Raw genomic sequence first — 12,277 nt, 5'->3', positions numbered from 1 at the left:
ACCCAAGCAAGTGCTGACAATCTGCCAGATCAGATTAGCTAGTGGTGAAATAGCTGTCGCGTTGTGATTTTTTTTCACAATGCACTGTGCTACTTGACTTTGGGAGCTTCTTTCCAGGTGAGAAACAACTTACCTTTATGTTTATTGTACTTAAACCTCAATTGCTGGTGTGCAAAAAGCCTGCAAATTTATGTAAAAGGCACATTTTTTGCATTTTCCTTATTGAACTATAATAAAGCCTGTCAGATTGTAATGATAAGTAATGAAGATAGATAAAAACAAACCTTTCCCAAAGATCTCCTCAGTCTTTCATTCTGAGAATACGGTCTGATAATAGTTTAGCACATTCATACAAAAGGAAACAGCTACAATGTACAGTGATAATGCCCTCTTCAAGTTTTCTAGTCATGATACTCTCACCACTGGGCACATGCACAACAAATCAAGGGAGTCAGAAAGTCCTCTCTCTCAAGAGGTACAAACATGGGAGCAACACTGCTTAAGGCAAGATGCATATAGAATTTGAGAGTAGCTTCTTACAGAGCCCCAATTTCAGTCCATCACCAAAGCTAGGAAAACAGAAGAGCATGGAGGTCATATCCCAAGACTGTTCCTCTAGTGGAATCACCCACTGCTATTTCGTGCCCTTTGAAATTTATACACTACATAGAGAAAGATCACACTATTTCTCTCTTAAACATCTCTTCGCTGTTTGTATTAAAAACTAATAATGAGGTGGGTAAGCTGATGAAATGGTTTAAATTTTATTGTAATTGATGATGTTTTGTTTTGTTTTTTTAACCAAGCTCATTTACTCAAAGTCTTACTGGAAGTCTGCTGTTAAGCAAATGTTTTGAGACAGATCCCCTACAACAGGAACACAGCTGCACAGTCTCTTTACTTTGGGCTGAAAGAAATTGATCCCTGGCATTTAACAATGAGAGAAGTGCTGACTAAGTGGAAAAAAAGGAATGCTCTCTGATTTCTGAAGTTTTGGACAGAAAACCTTTTCATCTTCATGTTCCAATATAAGTTTTATTTCTTCCCTTTTCATAGTATAGCGGAGACAAGTTTTATGTTTTCAAAGCCAGAAAAGATCAACCAAAAAAGTCGATGTAAGTGGGTGATAAAAATGTAATCCAGCATTCTCAGAGGCAGGAGTTATTTTGAATCAGGTATTTAATGGATGAGATTTATTCTTATCACCAAGTAGAGATACAATGATAGCACCAGAACTGCTTAAGAGCAGAGTGAGCAGGGGAATGCAAAGCATCCTATGGCCTTATTCTTCCCTTCTGGCATCATCATAAGCATGAATCAGAGTTTCTTGAGCTTGAAGTTTCTGCTAAGATCTGAGGAGGATGTATAGCCTGAGATAATATTAGAGAAACAATCAACAACATAAGGAAAAAGGAAATTATGTCTCTTGCATGTGTTAGCTGTTAACTTTCTTTGCTCAATGAATGAGAAAGAAGGAGTACATAGATAAGGAAGATGATATAGGGTGGTTTGTTTTGCAACAGTGATCAGTATATTAGTTTAAGGACCAATATATTAGTTTAGCAAAAGGAATCAATGAGCGCTAGTTCTAAAACTTTTCACTTCAACTTCTCTTGGTTGTGAACAGCTTTGTTTGCCTCAATGATTCTGCTTCACAGGAAGCACTGTAGTCATGATAGACTACTTTTATCTTTGCATTTCACCAGGTGCAAGGACTTTTTTCTTGGATTTTCACATATATTGTTTTGGAAATTACTCTATGTCCTAACAAGCAATGGAAATTTGCCAAATTGGGGAAAAACAGCTAGAGGTCAGCCAAAAGTTTCCATTATGAAGCTAATGATGGAAAAATGGGGATAAAGTAAGTGGTCATACAACCATCCTAGATGCAACCGTACATGCACAGAAAGACATTAGCATTTATTAATGAGTGTTTGGAAAACAATGGATATATATGCAAAGGTACTGTGTATGTATGTCTTAGCTGTTTAAATTTAGAACCTCAGCTCCAAGAGTGTGCACCTGTTTTGTCAAGTTGCCTGGTACGTATCATGAGGAATAAAGGAATGCCGCATTCTAACACCACATTGGAGTTAGAGTTTTATTCTTGGATTTTGGATGACAAAGAGTATAGATATTTGTTGAAAAAGAAATTATATCTATAGAACATGTTCTACTTATTCCACTTTGTTTTAGTATGAATGAGAAATTGTTGAACCAATTATTATTATTAATAAAACTGAAATTAAACTGTTTGAATCTGTGTTTTCCTACAGGGAACTGGGAATGAAATGGAGCACTTTATGCAAATAAAACAAACATGCTCTTAAAGAGCATGACAACATCTTCCAGAGCAGCTGAGAAGTGCACGTTGAGTATCTTGCCAACCTGCAGCCCTTTGCAGGAGGATTAGAACAAAATTTACAAGACTATAGCAAGCCTAGAGGCCAAAATACCACTGTACAAATATCTCTTCAAAACAAAGGCTACTGATAATGTTACAGCTTAGACAGAGGACCATAAAAGGGGTGGAAAGAGCAAAGACCCTGGAGAAGAAAAAAGTCAGCCAGTTCCCATTCCAAAAAAAACTCAACTTACTGGCTTTGTTACTAGAGACTGTAGCATTCTCTAGAAGAGGAAAGAAAACAGTAAATTCTTTCATTTCTGGTGAATGTAAATAAGTCAAACATACTTCAACAATTTTCTAAATATCTTGTTTCCCAGTTCTCATCAGTTGTTGATCATATATGTATTTTCCTTTACAAGAAAAATTCTTCTTAAGGTGAACATTTAAACATTTAGTCAAGGGTAGCTAATTCTTAGCTATTGAATAAACAGACAAATAAGAAAATACATCTAAGACATAAGATACCATCTCTCTATATTTTTCATTCAAAACTGAGGGAGGCCAGTCATGACATTCATAGAATATCCTGAGTTAGAAGGGACCCACAGGGGTCATTGAGTCTAGTTCCTGGCTCCAAGGAGGACCACACAAAAAATCAAACCATGCGTCTGAGAGCATTGTCCAAACACTTCTTGAACTTTGGCAGGGTTGGCGCCATTTCCCCTGAGGAACAGAGAAATTACTCAATGATCATTGCATATTTTTGTTTTAAAACTGCACTGTTTCTGTACTTAAAGAAAATATGAATTCAATAACAAAACTGAAAAGACCCACCCAGACAGCTATCATAAAAGATACCTCAGCTTCTTATTCGGGCAATTTCGAAAGTTCTGCCAAGTGGGAGACAATCCATTTTACAACCTATACTCTGGCCATGGTGCCATGTAAAACTGACACATAAACAAGTAAAACAGAACAGCAGCACATCTGAACAGTCAGTAAACAATAAGTTCAAACAACTCTGTTATTTGGAATTATTTATTGTGTTGCCTGTAAGTTGCTCACAGGATTCTCACTCCAAGTTTTCCGTCAAACCCTCAATTCCAAATGCTTTCTCTTTGAGATATGTCTGCTGACTATCAAAAAAGTTGACAGTTTTCTGAGAACATGTCACATCTGACAACACTTGATGGAGAAATTGAAAGTGATTCTAGATGAACTCTATTTCTACTTCTACTGTGATTGGAACTGTTTGGAAATTTTCTGATGTTAAGTATTTTACTATTATTTGTTAAAACTGAAATCAGAAATGGGCTCTACAAGACCAAAGTCTCTTCCAGGCAATCTGAACTTGAGACATTTTGAGCTCAGTCTCTGTAGGTTCCAGCTCAATCAAGGATTGTGAAACATTCAGGCACAAAGGCTAATCCAGAGCTCACTGGTTGCCTGAACAGCATAACTGAAAGAACCAGACAAAACTAGACACTCTTGGACATAAGCAGTCAGGGACATGGCAATTGTTGGGAAAAAAAAAGAAAAGAAAAGAAAAAAAGCAACCCACTGGGATGTTGGCATAGGATAATGCTAATGAATAGAATTAAGATTTTGAACAGGATGTCCAGTTATTGTTCAAATGGCAACAGGAGTCCCTTGCAAGAATCTTTGGATTATGTGAGACCTCCTGAACTGCTGTTCTCCTGAATTCCTGAAATTCAGCTGGACCATGATCCTCCATGACCACTCCAATATACGCTGGATCCATTGCTACAGATCATTGTAACTGCATGCAGGAGACATCAGTCTACACGACCATTTTTACATCTGCAGGAAGAGTTTATACTGACCATTTTGGTCAGTAGAATCTTAACTATGCATCTTAACTATGTATAGTTTGATGAATTTTGCAGCAGAAGCTTCTAGTTGAATCTGTGGGTGGAAGGACCAGATTGTCTTCCTAGAACATTCATCAGAATGTGCAAGCACAGAAATCGGTCTAGGCACAGAAACTGCTGCCTGGAAGAAGTCTTCAGGTCATTCTGACATTTCCAGCTAGAGAGCTCTTGCACCTATTAATCAGACCTTTTGTTGAGAAGGAGAAGGTGATTGACTGAATAAGTCAAGTTGATCCATCTTCTCAAACCACTCAATTATCTCAGCTGCACTCATGAGGAGCCCCGGTGTTCTTGAACCATCCAAGGAGTTTATGACAGAAGTGCATTGGTCATTCACACAGACACAGACTTGACACTCAATTACTCCTCCATTACAGCCGAAGTACATAGCTCATTTAGGTTTCACAGTTCTGTTACAGAAAGAAACTCCATTTTCTCAGTTTCCATTCTTTTCTTACATAACAACTGTACTGCTTCTATGTCCCAAATGAGCCTAACAGATCAAAAGGATTTGTAACCTACTTTGGTTATTATCAAAAGCTGAACTTTGATTTAACTCTACAATTCTGTAAACAACCCATTAATCATATTTTTAATAGAGGATTCGAACTTTTTGTGTATCAAAAGTGGTACAGGAGTGGGGCTAGAGACCTACCCATCACCTCCTAGAAATTCTCTGCACTTTGCTCTGGATCAAATATAATCCCTGGCTCTAAAGATTAGCCTTTTTATAATACTCCTTTTTATGCTAGTAACAACAACAAAAAATCTAGACAGGAGATGCAAATTTAAGAAGAATATTAAACACGTCTATAATTGAGCTACTTGCCTCACCAATCCACATAGAGACTAGAAATTCCTTTTTTCAAGATGTGTATATACCTGCTACATCGTAAGGTAGGTTGAAAATGGATCAGCAGTTAAACCACCCCACAAACAAGGCTAGAGCAGCGTTATATCTTAGTTACTTTACCTTAAACATAACTTTGACTGAGCCCCATGCTTTGATGAATGCCAAGAAATTCCTTGTGGAAGGCTAATTCTGCTCAAGCTTTGACTTTCTGCTGTAATTTTTGCCTGTCATTATAGGAAGTTCAGAAGTAACTTCACATTCTTTGTAAAAAAGCAGTTGTAATGCAAAAAAAGTAAGTACTCAGTAGACGCCACACGTCTCCTGTTTTTTAATACTGATAACACATGGGATTATACAGCCTCATGCTTGGGATTTGTGCTGTCTAAATGAGATTTATAAAAATGATCAGCAGAATTGACAGAAAACTGTGACATGAGTTTGGCACGGTGACTGGGATGCTCTCAGACATATTACTTATCTAGACAGAACTAGCCTTTCTGTCAGTCCTTCAAAACCCATTCCTCTGCTTTTCCTGCCCATATCTCCCCCCACTAGATTGGGAACCAGAGCTCTGATTTAAGATGGAGATAAGATCCGTTCAACTTCAGCATCTGCCCAAAGAGCTTTAGACTCACATTTTCTCCCTCCCGAGAGACTTCTGTAAAATAGTGGTAGGGATTACTCTGGATACCATCCATGCAGCTGAAATTACACGACTGTACAATTAACTGTTATTCCAGAGGATTGCAACTGCAAGCCAGTGACTAGGGCAACATGGCAAAAAAAGAGAAAAAAAAAGGGGGCTTCTACTCCCTGCTTGAGCCACTGAAGGAAAATTAAAGCAATCACTAGTGCTAAGGTGTACTCCATTTCCCCAGAGTTTTGGCTCATATCTTTTGTAATGAATTACAAGTGGAAGCACAGGGCCATAATTCAGGATGTTTCTCTGCCTTTACCATTTGTCACAGCCCGGCCGGGATGGCTCAGATCTATTCTGTAGTAATCAGCTTTGCCCACTTACACATATTGGGATTAAATGCATCTACCTGGCATTGTACAAATGCCAAGGGCCTGCATGATCCCAGAGACACTCCTCCCTCCATTTCAGCCATGTTCTAGTTTTTACAGCTTTACAGAATCACAGAATCACCAAGGTTGGAAAAGACCCCCATGATCATCTAGCCCAACCATCCACCTACCAACATATTTCCCCACTAAACCACGTCCCTTAGTACCACATCTAAATGTTTATTGAAACGTAATACCCATCAACACATAAATCCCTTGAAGAGATGGGGCATCACAGGATCAAGGTTTTACAGATTGTCTGATTTCATCTGTGGCCTCACGAAGACAGGATACATCTGCACTACTGCAGAGGCAATATAGATGTGGGCCTGCTCTTAGATAGCAGCCTGCACCCTCAGCAAGGCAGCCCTACCTCAAACCATCCAGTAAATTCAATCCTCAGTGTTTCAGATGGCATAAACTACTTGTGGAGAAAAAGAGGAAACTGTGTATTTCTCAGCACCAGGACTTTGAAGTCAGAGCTGCAGGACACAGTATGGGAAGATCAGTCCCGCTGCTTATGATCAAAGAATGTTTAATCTTTTCTCCAGATGACTGCATGCTCTCCCTTCTCTCTCCCTCCCTTTCGCTAACCTCATTCCCAAACCCAAAAGAGAATCTGAACTAGAAATATTTATGTATTTACACTGAGCATGCTCATGTGGGCACCTTCCTCAAACATTAAGATAACATTAAAAAAATCCTGTCTTTTAGGAATGTTCACAGCAAGAAAAGTGAAGCAAAACAACAAAAAGCAAATAGCAGTGATAAACTTATAGAGAGTCCCCTATCACATTAGTTGATTATTTGCTTATTATAAGGAGATAGGACACTCAAAATTGCATATTATCATACCCGAATCATAGCACTTTAACACCAGTTTATGTTAATCTTTATTGCTCCTACTTTACATGCATCCATAAGCATGTTCCCATATGAGATGGGCTAAGATGACATTCACTGCCTTTTCAACGTGCATTTCCTATAGTATTCTGCAGTCTTCCTTGAGCAATAAATCACTAGTCTCATTAAAATGCGGCCAATTTATTATTAGTTCTAACAGACATTTTATTCATGTGTAAATGACAGGATAATAGAACAGTTGTTTGACAGCTTGCTGGGAAAATTGTAGCTTTCATCATCTTAGATGATACATTTTTCCTAAAATAAAATGAACACCACCCATGGAAGAAATTAGCATTAGGGTTTTAGACAGAGAAAAGAATATGACAGCTATTCTACTTAGCTGAATCAGTTTCTGTGATCTCACAAGAGTCAAAAATACTTTGGTTCAGAACAAGCCAAATTCAGACATCACTTGCCAAGCTAAATATTAGAAGTGGGCAAAATGCATAGAGAATTTAAAAGGAAAAGTAGTAAACTCACATTCATATCCTTAAAGCTTATTACTTTACCGAAAACAAGCAATTTCATACCTTTTTGTTGTCCTTGTGTTATGGAAATTTCACACAAGTGTGATTTTTTTTTTTTTGACAAATTGATTACAAAAGCCTACCAAGGATGCTAAGTGACATCTTCTATTTGTTTCAGGATTCTGAGTCTCGGATTTAAGGAGAAATGTTTCCCTTTAAAAAAAAGTTACGCAGGTGGTTTCAAATATTTTTTTTAATGGAGAAGACAAGGAAATGCCAAAACTTCCCAGAGGATTCTAAAACTAAATGCTAATTAACATGGGAATTTCAAGCTTCTCTTTGTGGCTAGAACATTATTGGAAAGTTCTCTTTTCACATGTCATTCCTGGCGTGGAGAATAGAAAACATAAGCATTTTAACAGCTGCCAAATGCAAGCTTAATGCTGAAGTGATTTGTTCACAGTAAAGAAAAAAAGATTAGGTTGACCTTCCATAAGCCATTACATTCCAAAACAAATACTAATTTTGCAATTAAGTTATATATACTATGAAAAAGAATAACAACCTCAAGTGCTTTACATCAATATCAATCTACTCAACTTTTCAATTTGCAGAGGTGAAGGATATAAAATAGTTTCCCAAATCTAGTTCAGAAGCCTCAAAACACCCAAGATTTTACCCAGTTTTAGGAGCTTCTAGGTTGCTGTCAGCAAAACGACCAGCAACCTTTTCCTTACCTAAGCTTCATCTCTAAACATTACTAGCTGGGAAAATGGGAAATTAAGATGTTTCCCAAACTTGTAAAAAGATGAGAACATTTCTGAGACTCAGTAAGAGATTTCTGTAATCACTAATCACTGAATCCAAAGAAGAACATGAAACATTATTTTACAATTACTATGTTTTATTTTAGCACATTTTAGTCCACATCATTTAAGAAAAAATTACTAATTTGTAATAATATTTCTTCAAACTTCTCAGACCCTTCACCTAGCCTTCTCCCTGTTTTGATTTTACCATTCTTTTGGTGATTATATTTTTATGCTGTATTCTGCTCTAGACTCATAAGTACTCCACTCCATAAATGAGCAGTGTAGACTCAGTACAACTACAGAGAGATAATCAGAGCCTTCAGAAATTAAAGTCACTGCTACTTTCATTTCAGAACAAACAGGAGGTGCTTGTTGCTACTGTTAGTTTAGTAACAAGGTCGTACCAAGAGAGTGGTGGTCCGTAGCTCAATGCCAGGATGGAGATCAGTGATGAGTGATGTCCCTCAGGGTTCAGTACTGGGACAGACGCTCTTTAATATCTTCATCAGAGACATCATCGTTGGGATTGAGTGCTCCCTCAGCAAGTTTGCTGATGACACCAAGCTTTGTGGTGCAGATAACACACCCAAAGGATGGGATGCTACTCAGAGAGACCTAGACAAGCTCAAGCAGGGCAGCCAGAGGAACCTCATGAGGTTCAATAAGTCCAAGTGCAAGGCCTTGCACCTGGGCTGTGACAACCCCAACTATTGGTACAAGCTAGGGGATGTGAGGATGGAGCACAGCCCTGCTGAAAGGACTTGAGGATACTGGTGGATGGCAAACAGGACATGAGCCAGCAACGTGCCCTTGCAGCCCAGAAAGCCAACCATATCCTGGGCTGCATCAAATGAAGCGTGGCCAGCAAGTCAAGGTAGGTGATACTGCCTCTCAGCTCTGTGTTAGTGAGAGCACACCTGGAGTACTGGGTCTATACGCGGAGTCCTCAGTACAGGAGAGACATGGACCTGCCGAAGCATGCCCATAGGAGGGCTACTAAAATGAAAAAAGTGAAGGAACACCTCCCCTACAAGGACAAGCTGAGAGATCTGGGGCTGTTCAGCCTTCGGAAGAGAAGGCTCTGGGGAGATCTGTGTGCAGCCTTCCAGTCTAAAAGGAAGGCTATAAAAAGTTAGGTTATGGATGCCCCCTCCCTGGAAGTATTCAAGGCCAGGCTGGATGGGGCTTTCAGCAACCCAGTATAGAGGAAGGCATCCCTGCCTATAACAGGGGCATTGGAACTAGATGATCTTAAAAGTCCCTTCCAACCCAAACCGTTCTATGATATGATTCTATGATATGATATAAGAAGGAAGAGAACAGACTCTTTAGTAGAGCCTGTTGTGATAGGACAAGGGGAAATGCCTTCAAAGAAAAAGAGGGGAAATTTAGATTGCATATAACGAAGAAGGGTTTTTTTCTTTTTCTTTTTTTTTTTTTTTAAAAAGCAATAAGGGCAGTGAGGCACTGGCACAGGTTGCCCAAAGACATGGTGGATGCCCCGTCCCTGGAGACACTCAAGGTCATGCTGGAGAGGACTCTGACCAACCTGAGCTGTAGGTGTCCCTATTCATTGCAAGGGAGTTGGACTGGATGACTTTTAAGGGTCCCTTCCAAGTAAAATGATTCTATGTAATGGTGTTTAGATCGGCAGTTGACATCCGGAAAAGACTCAGATTCTATCAGAAGGCAGAGGTTAGCTGAAAGAATGCCTCTGCAACACTCTGCATCTGTTGCTGTGTTTCAAAGTTTCATTCCACTTCAGACTTGTAAAGAAGCTGAAATTTTGGGTTCCCACAAAACTAATTCCCAGAAATCTGACTCTGAAATGATCCAGAACTTTTGTGGTGAGTGACACTAAATATGTCTTCAGTGGTTTTCTACATAAAAAAAGAAAATAATCCAGAGGTAAGGGGGAATGTACGAGAAACAGACCTAAAGAGAAGTACAATACTGAATGAGACAATTTTGCAAAGTGTGAGTTTTCCACCTCATGTGTTCCCCACTCACTCAAACACTGGAATTACCTTTCCTATTTGGGAGTGTAAATGCTCCATCTGCCATGTCTAGTTTTGCCTTTTTTCCTGTTGGCTTTACTCACCAAAAATGTTACCTATTTCATACAGCAGGTATTTCTTCAACCTGTTAATTATTTCTGACTTGCAGATGGTATATTATAGAGACCAATTTCAATATTTCCCATGTTTAAAATTCAGACCTACAATGGATGTTTCTTGGCAAGCTAAGGAACTCTCAAATACAGCATAAATTTTCTTGTTTACTTGAAACATTAAAAAAGCCAAACACAATTATCTTCCAAATTCTGCTTAGACCGAAATTGCAGATTTGAAGACATCTCAGCGGTTCTTAAATCTCATTCCAAGGTGTGAAAGTAATTTTTTTTTCTTGCCTTAAAATTCACAACAAAATTAAAGCCAGCCCTAGAAACAACAGCTTTGTGCAACTAATTTAACTGCAAATAACAGATCTATGTACAGTAAACAGCCTGGAGATATAAAATCTGTACTTTCCTCCTCCTAGAATAGTCAGAAGACTTCAATTTGAAGTAGATTGAGAGCTGTGTGCACTGCAAGTCAGGTAGAAACATGGTATTTCTGTCTGCACCACAGTAAATTTTCAAAATTCTCCTGGATGCCATTCAGAAAAATAGCAAAACACAGTTTCCATCTTTGGAGGCTGAACCCAAAGAGGGAAGTCAGTAGCTGAAGGTTGTGACTGTACTTGGTTACAGTCTTTATCACACAGATTATTGCAGCTAACCGGGATTCAACTCAGATGAGACATACACCTTCTTATAGAATGAATCACAGAATCATAGAATGGCCTGGATTGAAAAGGACCTCAAAGATCATCGAGTTTCAACCCCCCTGCTGAGTACAGGGTCGCCAACCACTAGACCAGGCTGCCCAGAGCCACGTCCAACCTTGCCTTGAATACCTCCAGGGATGTGGCATCCACAACTTCCCTGGGCAACCTGTTCCAGTGCGTCACCACCCTCTGTGTGAAAAACTTCCTCCTAATATCTAACCTACATCTCCCCTGTCTCAGTTTAAATCCATTCCCCCTTGTCCTATTGCTATCCACCCTCATAAACAATCGTTCTCCAGGTACCATGCCACATCACGATTGAAGGTCATTGGCCACTCTCCCAGCCACACACTCTGATAAACCAAAATGTCATCTTAACAGAGGATTGGAGGCTCAAGCAGCCAAAGGGAGAAGTGCTCAAAAATGCACTACACATTCTTGTTCATCAAGTCAAATGACGAAAGAATCTCCACAGTAAATATTATTAAAAGCAAGTGACTGCTAGAAAAGTCTTTTCAAATCAACAAGACACAGCTCCAAAGCTACTTAATCATAACAACTTATAAACAAATTTGCTCAACTACAATTTATTTTCTTCAAACAGAAGTTGGGCAAGAATTGAAGAGAGACATGTACAGACAACTCTGAAATAAATGTTGCAACATTCTTGATTTAGTAGTAGACAGAAGCACTAAATGAACCCAGATTTCATGCTAGTTTCAGTTATTTGGGGCTCAAAAATAATCTGTTTTCATCAGAAACCATCAGTGAGAACAGTGTTCAGAAACTAGGGAAGAAAACACTTCGTGTGTTTGCTATGGCCATTTCCAGGAGGAGAGGATTGGGATATTTAAACAGAAATGGGCATGCAGACACTTCACTTGTCATGTCTGGATGTCTGCTAATGAGGATAAGAATGGTGCCTTTGCATATGAAACCATAATAGAAGGCAATTGAATGAATAGAAATTCTTCTGAAGTACTTCTTCAGGACTGAATGAACCAGACTGGAGGAGATCCATGAAGAACATGGCCTCCAATCTGAAGAATCTTCTGCAGATTCCTGCTGCATTGCAGGCCTGTGGAATCACAGTAAGAGGGAGA

Source organism: Numida meleagris, chromosome 4 (assembly GCF_002078875.1).
Source record: "Numida meleagris isolate 19003 breed g44 Domestic line chromosome 4, NumMel1.0, whole genome shotgun sequence".
Classification (NCBI taxonomy): Eukaryota; Metazoa; Chordata; class Aves; order Galliformes; family Numididae; genus Numida; species Numida meleagris.
This window is presented reverse-complemented; position numbering follows the sequence as displayed.